General features: G+C 32.6%; 1 protein-coding gene across 3 annotated transcripts in view; it reads right to left on the reverse strand.

Annotated features, from left to right (window-relative positions):
* The window catches only part of LOC135123499 (protein yellow), a 39,106-nt gene that overhangs the window by 9,851 nt on the left and 16,320 nt on the right, over window positions 1-12,935 (reverse strand). The window contains exon 1 of one of the 3 annotated variants that reach the window (XM_064048217.1): window positions 7,538-7,783. The exons of 1 other annotated variant lie outside the window; for it this stretch is intronic. The gene's annotated coding sequence lies outside the window, so the exon portion shown is untranslated. Of the gene's footprint in view, window positions 1-7,403; window positions 7,514-7,537; window positions 7,784-12,935 lie in introns of those variants that run through there. One more of the 3 variants, XM_064048218.1, reaches the window with a different exon arrangement.

Consider the following 12,935-nt stretch of genomic DNA (forward strand, 5'->3'; position numbering starts at 1 on the left):
ATTGATGTTTATGTATTACGCAAGTTTTTTTTCGGGTAAATTTAAGCGCTATTATTGGCGACAAAAGTTATTTCATTAGTTAGCCAAATGTGAGTGAACTAATTAAAATATGATTTATAGCTGACTCATTGAAAAATTATTGCATCGCTGACGCACATCGACGGGAATTTTTCTATCGTCTTCTAAAATTTTCAATAACCTTTACACCTTCATTTATTCATGAGGGAAATTCCGGTGTTCCTATGTAGGAAGTGGTTATCATGACTTCCACTTTATCACACAAGTTATTCCTGGTCTTTGTATGTAAAACGACTGAGTTATTTAAATTAGAATTATACGAGTATGCATCATTCATAATTGGAATTTCTAAGATAGAAAGGTTAATTAAATTCATTAAAAAAAAGAAAAACATTTTTCGGTCATAAATTACCCATCATGTGTCACACAACATTTGCTTCGATTCACAGACGGTTGGTACGATCTCGACGGGAAAATTTAAATGAAACGAAACCCAGTCTGCACGCCCACAATCAGTTCCGACCATGTCGCTAAATTATTTATGTTTGAAGAGGAAGACGTAGGTAGTAGGTGCGGAAAACCCCGACGTAAATTTGAAGAATTACTCAGCGCAAAACCGATGACTTTTGGGAAATACACTTCCAGTTTTTTCACGGTTACTTCAGGACAATACCACTGGTTTTATTCAAATCGTAGAAACAAGCAAAAATAAAAATGCACAACTCAAACTAAAGTGAACATTTAAGTTCTTCTTCACACCAACTTTTATTGAGTGAACTTCAAGTATGGTCACATATCATTGCCATTGACCCCATCACTGACCCGTACTTAATAATGAGATAAAAAATTTATGACTTGGAAGTGTGGTCAGAGTGCAACGAAAACCTACTTACTTAATTTCAATTACTTATTTTAAAAATAACACGATAATTTAACGTAAATTGGACTAACTGGAGTGGTGACTACTAGACCGTAAAACCCTGTTTTAAAAGCAAACGCTTTTTTTATACGACGCAAACGAAAAACAGAGACGTATTTTTCGACTGATAATGCAATGATATGATAACTGAAACCATCGTTACGTGTAAGTAACTAAAACCGCTATCATTTATATAAACATTTTACCACAATGTTTTCATCTGTGACACTATTAATCAATGTAATATTATAAACATTATGCCGTAAATGAGATCACAGATTCTGAAAAAGTGAAGTCATACGTAGTATGATACATAAGCTTCAGTTCAACATTGTGTGTTTTCTTTGGGCAAAATCAAACATGCCGCTTACCTCATGATAGATTTATTTGCTGAAAAACTCAGTTAAACATCAATGGATGTAACTGGTATACTTTAAGGCACTGAAACATCCGGCTTCAAATTAACTTCGATATTTTCACGATCTCCACTATTAAAATCTTTCGCTGTTTTACGAATGACACTTTAAAGTCGTCATATGTCTCCAGAATATCCGGAAGATTATTAATTAATTTGTTTCAATCATTAATAGTCACCTGGTATTAAATGCATCCATTATCTTTATCAAATTTAACTAACAACTTGAAATCTTAATGTTATTTTCTACGAAGAGAGCCGCAATTTCACGCTACCTGTGACCCCGAGCTGCAGATTGCGTGAAGAGGCGCAATTCCATCCGAACCTTGACGTTAATCAATCTCTATATTTGACTTTACATTATTGTTATTATTTTTTATTGCAGTCGCAGTCGTAGGAAAAATATTGTATGTAACACTCTCTAAATAAAAATATTATTTTGGCTTATCAGAATCGTGAAAGTATTACTCAATTAGTACAAAACAAAAGCGTCAAAGATTATCGCTTCGTAAGTACCACACACGAACAGCATTAAACCACTGGATAAATCATCGGTAACCATCACCTACGTCTTTCGTACGCTTATTTCATTTTTATATTTTAGTTTAGATTTTACCAAACTGTGCGATAATAGTTGCTTACTGTACAAACGAGATAAAGAGGTTATTACCAATCGATGTGAATTACACTCATTATTTTTTAACCGAAATTAGTGAGATAAGCATCAATAAAGTGTTCTTTGCACAATGATAAAGTACGATTTTCGAAAATAAGTGCTACTATATTTTAAAGACAATTTTGATGAAGAACCGGCTTGCAGAAATAACGGTGTTAACTAGCACAACCTTATAATTTTAAAGTTACTAACATTAAACGTAATTGTAAGTGAGCCTACCTACATACGTGTATTTTCCGACACGTAAAATTTTAGTACTGTAATGACGTTATCTCTCCTTGATGTAAGCGTGAAGTTATTGACAAGAGCTATTATTGAAATTAACATTCTTGACAATCAATGTTTACTACTTTATTAATTACTAGCACTAGCAATACGACACAAAAAACGGTCGAACGTTATTTCGACAGAACTTCGCTCTCACCCTTGAAGTATAGTCCAACAAATCCCGCCTCTGAAAAATATTTTTTTTTTGGTTTTTTGTTTTCTTATAACTTATAACCTCTATAAAGTTAAAACCAGTGGCGTAAATAACACTTCCGCGGCACTTAAAATATCGAAAAAGTGAGAAATCGAAATAACCCAAAATCGAAAAGTTAAAAATGGAAAACTGAAACATTTTAAACAAATCAGAAGTACGGACAATGTCAAAATATAGAAAACAGATAGCCAACCGGAAAAATCATAAATATCATTATTAAACAAAAACGTGCGTATTTTCCTTTTTTTTTATCGTCTTTGTTTGCAATTTTTCCATTTCTCCAGTGATTTTATGATTTTTCTTCTTTTAATGTGCACTTTTTCAATTTCTGGATTTTTAATTTTTTTTTTTTGATTAGCAGTTTTTGGTTTTCAATTTTTCTTTTTCAACTTTTACTAGATTTCTTCATTTTTAGTTTCTTCAATTTTTGATTTGCATTTTTTCTAGTTTCCATTTTAAACACTTATGTAACAATAATTTCAAAAATGTTTCATTTTTTCAATGTTACGATTTTAGAATTTTCCCAGTTTGAATGATTGAATTTTAAAACTTGTTCATTTATTCAACAGTTTTTTGATTTTTCAATTCTCCAGTTTTTCTATTCTTCAAATTTTCGAGTTGCAGTTTTACGTTTTGCTTTATTATTTTTTTATTTTTACAATTTTTTTATGTTTCAGTGGTCCAATCTTATAATTTTTTGGTTTCTCAATTCCAGATTTTCGTGTTTTTTTTGTTTCTTCTTTTTTACAGCATGCAACTCCTCTTTGAGTTTTAAATTTTAATTTTTTCAATTTTTCTATTTCCCAATTTTTGGATATTTCAATTTTTAGATTTTGCAATTTTTCTATTTACAGTTTCACGAGTTTACAATTTTTAGATGTTTTAATTTTTCACTTGTTCACTTTAGATTTTGCAGTTTCTCTCTTTCTAATTTTAAATATGTAATAATAATTATAGTTTTTGAAATTATTACTTTTTCAGTTTTACTTTTTTAGAACTTTTTTCGATTTTTCAATGTTTCCAGTTTTAATTTTTCAATTTGTCAATATTTAATTTTTCGATTTTTTTATGTGACAGCTTTTCGATTTTATAATTTTAACGATTCTATAATTTTTTCATTTTACAATTTTATTGCGATTTTCAATTTCTCGATTCGATTCGTTTTTCCTTCTTTCCAATTTTTCGACTCACATTTTTTCCGATTTTTAAGTTTCTCCATATTTTAGTTTTTTCCGATATTTTAGTTTTTTGATTTTTAACTCTCCGATTTTTCATTTCTTCATATCTTCGACTTGCAGTTTTTGGTTTTGGTTTTTTATTTTTTTATTTTTACTATTTTTCGAGATTTCAATGTTGCCGAATTTATAATTTTTTGTGTTTTCTCAATTTCAATTTTTTCAATTTTTCGTTTCTCCAATTATTCAAATTGCAATTTTTCAGTTTTTCATTTTTTTGTTTCTTCTTTTTTACACCATGCAACCCTTCGAATTTTATTTTTTAAAGTTTTAAGTTTTCCGATTTTCCAACTTTTGGATATTTCAATTTTTAGATTTTGCAATTTTTCGATTTGCAAATTTTCATTTCGGTTTATTATTTTCACTATTTTTTATTTTTTCATCTTTCAATGCTCTGATTTTAGAATTTTTCTTTTCTCCAAAGTGAAAATTTTCAATTTTTGGATTTTCTAATATTTCGATTTTTCAAGTTTTAGATGGTTTAATTTTCCGTTTTTCCAATTTTAGTTTTTGCAAATTCTCGATTTTTCAATTTTTCGTTTCTTTAGTTTTTGATTTGCAATCTTTCTAATTTTCATTTGAAATATGTAATAATGATTACAATTTTAAAAATTTTTCAATTTTTCAATTTTACTAAGAATTTTAGAACTTTTCCATTTTTCATTTGTGGATTTTAAAACTCTTTCATTTATCGGATTTTTCAATGTTTCTTTTTGTTTCTTCAGTTCTTTTACAATTTTTCGATTTTCCACTTTTTCGGTCTTGCATTTTTTTATTGTTCAGATTTTCGATTTTTTAGTTTTTCTGATCTTACAGTTTTTTGATTTTTAATTCCCCGATTTTTCATTTCTGCAAATTTTCGATTTGCAGTTTTTAATTCCGGTTTTTTATTTTTTCATTTTTACAATTTTTCGATATTTCAATGTTGCCGATTTTATAATTTTTTGTCTTTTCAATTTCAATTTTTTCAATTTTTCGATCTGCAATTTTTCAATTTTTCATTTTTTTATTTCTTTTTTACACCATGCAACTCTTCGAGTTTTCACTTTTAAATTTTTCAATTTTTCGATTTTCCAACTTTTGGATATTTCAATTTTTCGATTTGCAAATTTTCGTTTCGGTTTCTTATTTTCATTATTTTTTCAGTTTTTCAGTTTATCAATGTTCTGATTTTATGATTTTTCTTTTCTTCAATGTGAAATTTTTCAATTTTTCAATTTTACTCTTTCAATTAGTGGACTTTCCAATTCTGCGATTTTTTAATGTGACAACTTTTCGATTTTATAATTTTGACGATTCTATAATTTTTTCATTTTAAAATTTTTAGGTTTTTCAATTTCTTGATACGATTCGTTTTTCTTCCAGTTTTTCGATTCACATTTTTTCCGATTTTTAAGTTCCTCGATGTTTAGGTTTTAGTGTTTCAATTTTTAGTTTCTTCACTTCTTTTACAATTTTTCGATTTTCCACTATTTCGGTTTTGCATTTTTTGATGGTTCAGATTTTCGATTTTTTAGTTGTTTCCAATTTTTCAGTTTTTCGAGTTTTAATTCCCCGATTTTTCAGTTTTTCAATTTTTCAACTTTTCGAATAAAAAAAATGGAAAAACTGCAAAAATGTAAAATTAAAAAGTGAAAAATTAAAAAACGAAAGAATATAAAATGAGAAAAAAAAATGGAAATTAAGGACTTGAAAATTGAAGAAACGAAAAATTTAAAAATCGAAAGATTAACAACTGAGAAACTTAAAAATCGAAAAAACGAAATATGTATTGTCAAATTGAAATATTGAAAATTGAAAAAATTGGAAAATCATATAACTGGAAATCCAAAAATTGCAAAATTTAAGAATTGGAAAATCAAGGAAATGAAAAATCAGAGGGAAATTTTGGAAAATTTAATAAAGTAAAAATTATAGCATCGAAAAGGAAATGAAAAAACGAAAAACTGATATAAAATAGAGGAAATGATAATTAAAAAGACGGGAAAATAAAACATAAAAATCAAGAACTTGAAAAATTGAGGAACCCAAAAATTGAAAAATCCCAAAATTTGAAAAACTGTAATATGGAAAAAATGCAAAATTGAAAAATTGATAAAAGAAAAATCATGAAACAGAAACACTGAATAATAGAAAAACTGGAAAATGAAAGAAAATGAAAAAACAAAAAACCGTAAAATCGAAGAAAAAGGGCATACGAAAAATTGTGATATCAAAAAATTAGTCAAAGAGAATTGAATCGAGATTTTTAGAAAAATTATAAGATTTCATTTATCGACTTTGATTTTTTATGATAACCCTTATAAGTAAAAATAAAGATATGTATGTAATGTTTAAAGTACTTTAGTAAGTTAATTTTTTCGAGTCTTTTTGTACAAGTAATTCTAAAAAGTATGAGTGCATTGATAAACCACAAACATAGACGGATAATATTTTGCATAATTCAAAGAGGAATTTTTATTTGTGTAAAATTTTGATATGACATCTTAAATTTTTTGGAAAAGGAGGAATAATAAATTCTGATTAACGATTTACCATGATTACGATAACCTTAAAACGTTTGCAAGATTTCAGAGAATTCGGTTTTGTAATTTCCAAATTAAATTGCAAAACATTGTTATACAATTTTAACTATATTTCCAAAAATCTGGATGTATAGGGTGAAAACTCAACACGGATTCATACACCACAAGTGCAGGAATATCGTATTTTAAAAAACTGAAAACAAATTTGACAACAATCAGTCCAGTAGTTTCGGAGATTACGCGTCTAATAAAAATCTACAGAGACGCCAGACAAACAGACAGACAGACGGAAACGGGTTCGTGCTCGTACTCTAGGAAGTAAAAAGTTTTTAATTGGTATTAAAAGCGGCAGTATTTAAGATTAGTTAAAGTGAAGACCAGAAAATAGTGAACATTGACTTTCTGTTTTGAAAACACTTTTAAAAATTCACGGATTCCTGGTCTCTACTGTACAGTCAATTTCATAATCAGTACTTCAGCAGTCCAAATGACAATATAAACAATGTGAGACATCTATCATATCACTAAATTAATTAATAATAATGAATTTATAGTAGAATTAACTATTATACTTCAGAAGCGAGGGAAGTTCTGTTTGTAATATAAATAACTTTAGACTAATCGTAAATTGTCAATATTTTATCAAAAATAGTAATTACGGTTAATTTAGACCAGTGCTCATGTAGTTAATAAAACTTATTATTATTGTTATTAAAACAACCGCACTAAATTATTCCCTCGACTTTACCGCACGAGTGCGTTAACGTATTCTTACACATTAATTGGAGATTTTTAACGTTCAAACTGATGCATGTAATAATGTAGGTGTGGTTGCACCGTTTTGTAAAAATTTTGGTCACTTTTTTGGTTCTGATTACGTATGGTACTCTCACCAGTAGTACCGGTATTGAGTTTTTTTTTTATTAATAACCACTATGCAGAAATAAGAATGTAATAATGGTTCATAATTTTAAAATTACTGACATCGTCAACCGTAATTACAAGCCTCACTACCTATATACACACATTTTCCAAGACGGAAAGTGCTAAGATATTGCCATAACCGTGAAATTATCGCAATTGACCATTAGTACGACACAATCGGTCATTATCGGTTTATTAATTACCACTCACCAGCAGCACCACACAAGTCGACAAACCAACTGTACCAAATTATCGCCTAGTTCCCTCACACGCGATTGAACCTCACGCTCCACAATTCCCGGCAGTTCACCCGCAACGCACCACCTCCTAGCCCCAATACTCACCAAATAGCTCAGCCGATGGCACTTTTTCCCAACTTCGCACTGTTTTCTCTACGAGCACATGGCAAGGTGTGTCTTTCGACGAGTCCGCGGCACAACTGACCTTCGCCACTTCTTGCCCAACACTCCGAAGCAGTGAAAGTCAGCGCCGAAGAAATCCGCAACGCTACGTCAGAGGACTCCTCGCGTCGTCGGAATGCTCGCTCCACGTCACATCCTCGGAAGGACCGATCCGATAACATCGGACGTTGCTCACTTGTTTTCCAGTGCGAGCGCTAATTGGTCCAACGTGGACGCGATAGCATTGACACAATTGCCGCTTCCGAGACTGCACGACCTCCGCTCGATTCCGCTGGGTGCCGTCAAGGTGGTGCCAGCAATGGCACCGAGGGTGTTGGGATTTTTTCGATCACGATTTGGGTCACCGATGGGTTGATCTTGCTTGGTGCAGCGTGAGGGTACGCGATTTCAAGGCTTGCGGATAACGCGACTGTCTTCCTGGCTTTGGGCTAGGTTGCATCTCGGTGGCCTATATGTGCGTGGAACGTGGGTCAAGAACTACCTAAATGCATTTGAACCTTGAGGTTACCTTCTCTCGTGATCGAAATTTATTGGTTCGAGAAGAATGGGAACAAGACTGTTAGGAAAAAGTTAACTATATTGTTAAAAATGATAAGTGGGGCAAGTGTCGCGGTTGACAAGGTGGTCTTGATTACCTTTTGATAGTACGGTACCGACGAACAACCCTCGAAAGTAGTTGAACTCAAAGATGTCTATGATAATGTCTATTGACTGACTTAAGATATCGTATGGTAACATGGTACTGAAAGTACTAAGAGGAGCAAATTTAATTTAACTTTCCTCTAAAGTGTATTATAGTATGAAAAATTGGTTCTTTTTCATAGATTTCTTGGACACCTTGGCATTCACGGGTTGTCTGTCACTGCTTTAGAGGGCAACCTCTTTAAATCGGTGTTTCCAAGTGTACCTACCAATTTTCCAAATCTTACTCTTTTTTGCATTAAAGTAGCTTGGAATATAACAATAGAGCAACAACTATATTATTTTACAAAATTAACCTCTGAACTGGTTTCTTAATTCTAGTAGATCGACGTATCGCGGACTGTGCGCTTGTTTCTGGACCCATTAACTGTTGTTCAAGTTGATCATCTTTTTGAACAATAACTGGTAGTGACTCGACACCTGCCGGTACGATGTGTTCTTCTGTTGACCTAATTTCTTTCACTTGAATGAGCTCTTGATTTTGTGTGTTTTCTGTTGATTGAATCAGAATGTTGGTTTTTGGAGAATTCTTACAATCAACTTCTAGATTCAAGGTAGTGCCAAAACCTGTTTCAGTGTTGATATTCATTTTCTTCTCCACATTACAGGAACGAAGTTGATTGTAATGACCCTTAATTACATAACCATCGTCTAGTTCTACTGAATAGTGTAGAATCGAAACTCGATTTGATTTTCTTTTTTGCTGATTCAGTTGGTGTCATAAAATCTAACTTGGTTCGTACATTTCTTCCCAAAAACAGTTCAGGAGGTATGTGTCCAGAAGATAACGGAGTAATTCGATACCGCAGGAGGAACTTACAAAGTTTCGCGTGTAATCACCGGGTTCATTCATCATGTATTTAAATTTTGTTGTTAATGTTTGATAGTATCGTTCTGCTTGACCATTTGTGGCTGGATATCCTGGTGCAATCATCCGTTGTCTAATACCATTCCGTCCACAAAATGCTCTAGATTCATTTGATTTGAAGATGGTTGCATTGTCACTAACTAATATTTTTGGTAATCCATACAGGCTAAAGATTTCTCGTAAATGATACATGCTGTTTGCTAGTGTAGGAGAATTTTTAACCATAATCACTTCTGGCCATTTGGATTTGGCATCAACAAGAATTAGAAAATGATGGTTGTAAAATGGGCCTCTTTTCTGGCATTTCCCACTGATGAATCAATGCCTTTGTAGGATTTTTCTTAACATCGCAACAAGCTTGACAACTTTTAACCATATTTTCGATGTCAGAATCGATGCCTTTCCAGTAACAATAGTTTCTTGCTAGATATTTCATTTTAACCATTCCTAGGTGTCTTAAATGAAGTTCTTGTAGAGTAATGTGTTGTAATTTTGTTGGAATTACCACACAATGTTCTCTAAATATTATTCAATCGTGCTGTGAAAATTCTAGATCTCTTTTAGTTCCATTTAGAATTTCTTTCTTCATTTTACATAATTCTGGATCTGTTCTTGTTTCTTTTTCAATTTCATGAGCTGTGACTGTTTCCGTAATCTAATTAATTAAAATCGTATTTAACACGTATTCATCATCAATTTTTTCTTCTTCTTTTGGCGATAATTTCAATGGACTTCTGGAGAAATAATCAACATTTACATGGATTTTCGCCATTCGATGGAATAATTGAAACCGGATAAAAATTGTGCATATCTTAATATTCTGGTTGCAGATAAGGCTGGAAGTTGTTTTTGAGGATTTAAAATAATACTCAGTGGTTTATTATCCACAATTAGAATAAATTTCCTTTCATAAATATAACGAAAAAAATCTTTTGAAACTCCAATAGATGGTTGTTGCCTCTTTATCTAATTGCCTATAACTACGTTCAGCTTTTGTCAACGACCTGGATGCAAAAGCAACTGGTCTTTCAAATCCGTCTGGAAAACGCCTGAAAGTCCATACGGGCTGGCGTCTATGGCAAATTTTATGTCTAAATCAGGTGTAAAAAACATGAGAATTCGTTCACTGGCTATTTCAGCTTTGGCTTTTTTGAACGCTGCTTCACATTCGACAGATCATTTAAAATTTGTGTCTTTTCTTAACAGACGGTTCAATGGACTAACATGCTGGATACACTAGGAATAAATTTTGCATAATACATCACCATTCCAAGAAAACGTTGAAGTTCTTCTAAAGAGTTCGGTCTTGGTGCTTCTATGATCGCTTTGATTTTATCTTCAGATTTTTCGAGTCCTTTTTCTGAAATGACATGACCCAAATATTTTGATTTTGTGGGACTAACAGAAACATGGATACTAGAGAGAGACTGGAACAAACTGAAAGACGTGTTGACAAAGGAATTTCAGTGGAAATTGCAAGGGACAAAAAAAGAAAAAGGCAAGGGTAGAGCAAAAGGTGGAATCATAACAGGAGTGAAGAAAGATATAAAAGAAATAGAAGAGGGGGCAATAAAAATGGAAGGCATAGTTGAAAGAAAACTGACTGTAAATAAAAAAAGATGGGGAATCTGTACAATATATAGTAGAGGAATGAGAAACACGAAACAAGAAATACAAGAAAAAATCGAAGGGTCCGAAGAATTTCTACTGTTAGGAGGGGACTTTAATGCCAGAATAGGGAACAAAAGCAGGGAAGAAGACGGGGAACACACAAGAAAATCGAAAGATAAAGTAGAAAACAAAGACGGAAAATTGCTATGGGAATTAATTGAAGAAAGAGGTTGGGAAGTCTTGAATGGGGTGAAAGAAGGGGACGAGGAGGGGGAATTTACCTGGATAGGTAAAAGAGGGGAGTCGGTAATAGACTACATAATAGTAAACGGATTAGCAGAAGAAGAGGTAGAAACATTCAAGATAGGAGAAAGAGTGGACTCCGATCACATGCCACTAGAAGTAAAAATGAGGGGCATATGTAGAGGGAGCGGATGCTAAAGGAATGAAATAGGAAAAGAGAAGAAGATATGGGTATGGAATGAAAAAGGAATTGAGCATTATAAAAAAAAAATGTTGGAAGTGGAATTTACAGAAAAAGAAACTGAAAAGAAAATGGAAGAATTAAAAAGAGAAATTGAAAAAGCAGCCATAAGAAAAGAAATTGTAACGAGAAATTTAGAAAAGAGAAACAGATGGTGGGATAGCAGATGCGGAGATTTAAAAACAGAAGCAAGGAAATGTTTACGAAGGTGGAAAAACGGGAAAGGTATAAAAGAAGAGTACTGGCAAGCAAAAAATAATTATAGAAAACGATGCAAAGAAAAGAAAGAAGAGATACAGCAAGAAGAAGAAGAAAAAATTAAAGCCATAAGAACTGAGCAAGAGGCATGGCAATATATAAATAAAAAACGGAAGAACAAAATCACGAATAGTGAAGACATACCTATAATACAGTGGAAGAAACATTTTATGGAACTGTTGAATGGAAAGGAAGAGACAATTGTAGTGCAAGATAGTAAAACCGGGATTGGTGGTAGAGAAAGGGAGGCGGAGATTCGAGTAGACGAAGTAGGAAAACAAGTAGGAAGACTGAAAAGAGGAAAAGCACCGGGGAGGGATGGGTTGGTAAACGAAGTGTAGATATTTGGAACGCATGGGATGATTGAAAGATTGAGCGAGTTAATGAATGATGTGTGTACGGGTAAAGGTTTTCCCAGGGAATGGAGAGTAGGGCAAATATGCCTAATTCATAAAAAGGGTAGTAAAGAAAAAGTAGAGAATTATCGGGGAATAACTCTCCTAAATACGGCATATAAACTGTACGCAATGGTGTTAAATGAAAGGTTGGTGACAGAGATGAACGAAAAGTGTATATTACCGGAAAGTCAAGCGGGATTTAGAAGAGGTAGAGGGGCTATGGACAATGTATATATCCTGCATCATCTAATAGAAAAAGAGGTCGGGTATATGCACTGTTTGTAGACCTAAAAATCGCGTTTGACACGGTGGACAGAGAGTGTTTGTGGGAATGCATGGAGAGAAGAGGACTGAGTGAAAAGTTAATTGTAGCAGCAAGAGAGATTTATAGAGACAGTGACTAGTGAGAGTGGGAGGAATAGAAAGTGAAATGTTTTGGACGACGAAAAGATTGAGACAGGGATGCCCATTAAGTCCCAGTCTGTTTGCTTGTTACATAAGCGATATCGAGGAAATGTTTAGAGGAGTACAAGCGGGAGGAATTGTGGTGGGGAGGGAAAAGGTATGGTGTTCGGCATTTGCAGATGTTTCGGTAATATTGGCGAAGGATGAATGTGGAATGAATGAGATGAAAAAAAATCTGCAAAGATACTTTAAAAGAAAGAAACTGGAGGTAAATGTAGAAAAAACAAAAATGATGGTGTTTAGAAAAAAAGGGAGAAAAGGGGAGGAAAAAGTGTGGCGTTGGAAAGATCGAATCATAGACACAGTAAAGGAGTTTAAATATTTAGGATTTAAGTTTACAACAACTAACACGGTAAAAGCAGACATAAGAAAAAGAAGGGTCAAAGCAATGCAGATAATGGGAATGGTGTGGAGTATAGGCAGTACAAGAAAAATATTTGAGGAGGATGTTAGGGCTACGGAAAGAGACACCACGCTATATAGTAAGAGAAGAATGTAAACGAGAGAAATTAAGAGTATACACTGGGAAAAGAG

The sequence above is a fragment of the Zophobas morio genome, unplaced genomic scaffold, assembly GCF_036711695.1.
Source record: "Zophobas morio isolate AGI-343-1 ecotype UQ-CSIRO unplaced genomic scaffold, CSIRO_AGI_Zmor_V1 ptg000006l, whole genome shotgun sequence".
NCBI lineage: Eukaryota > Metazoa > Arthropoda > Insecta > Coleoptera > Tenebrionidae > Zophobas > Zophobas morio.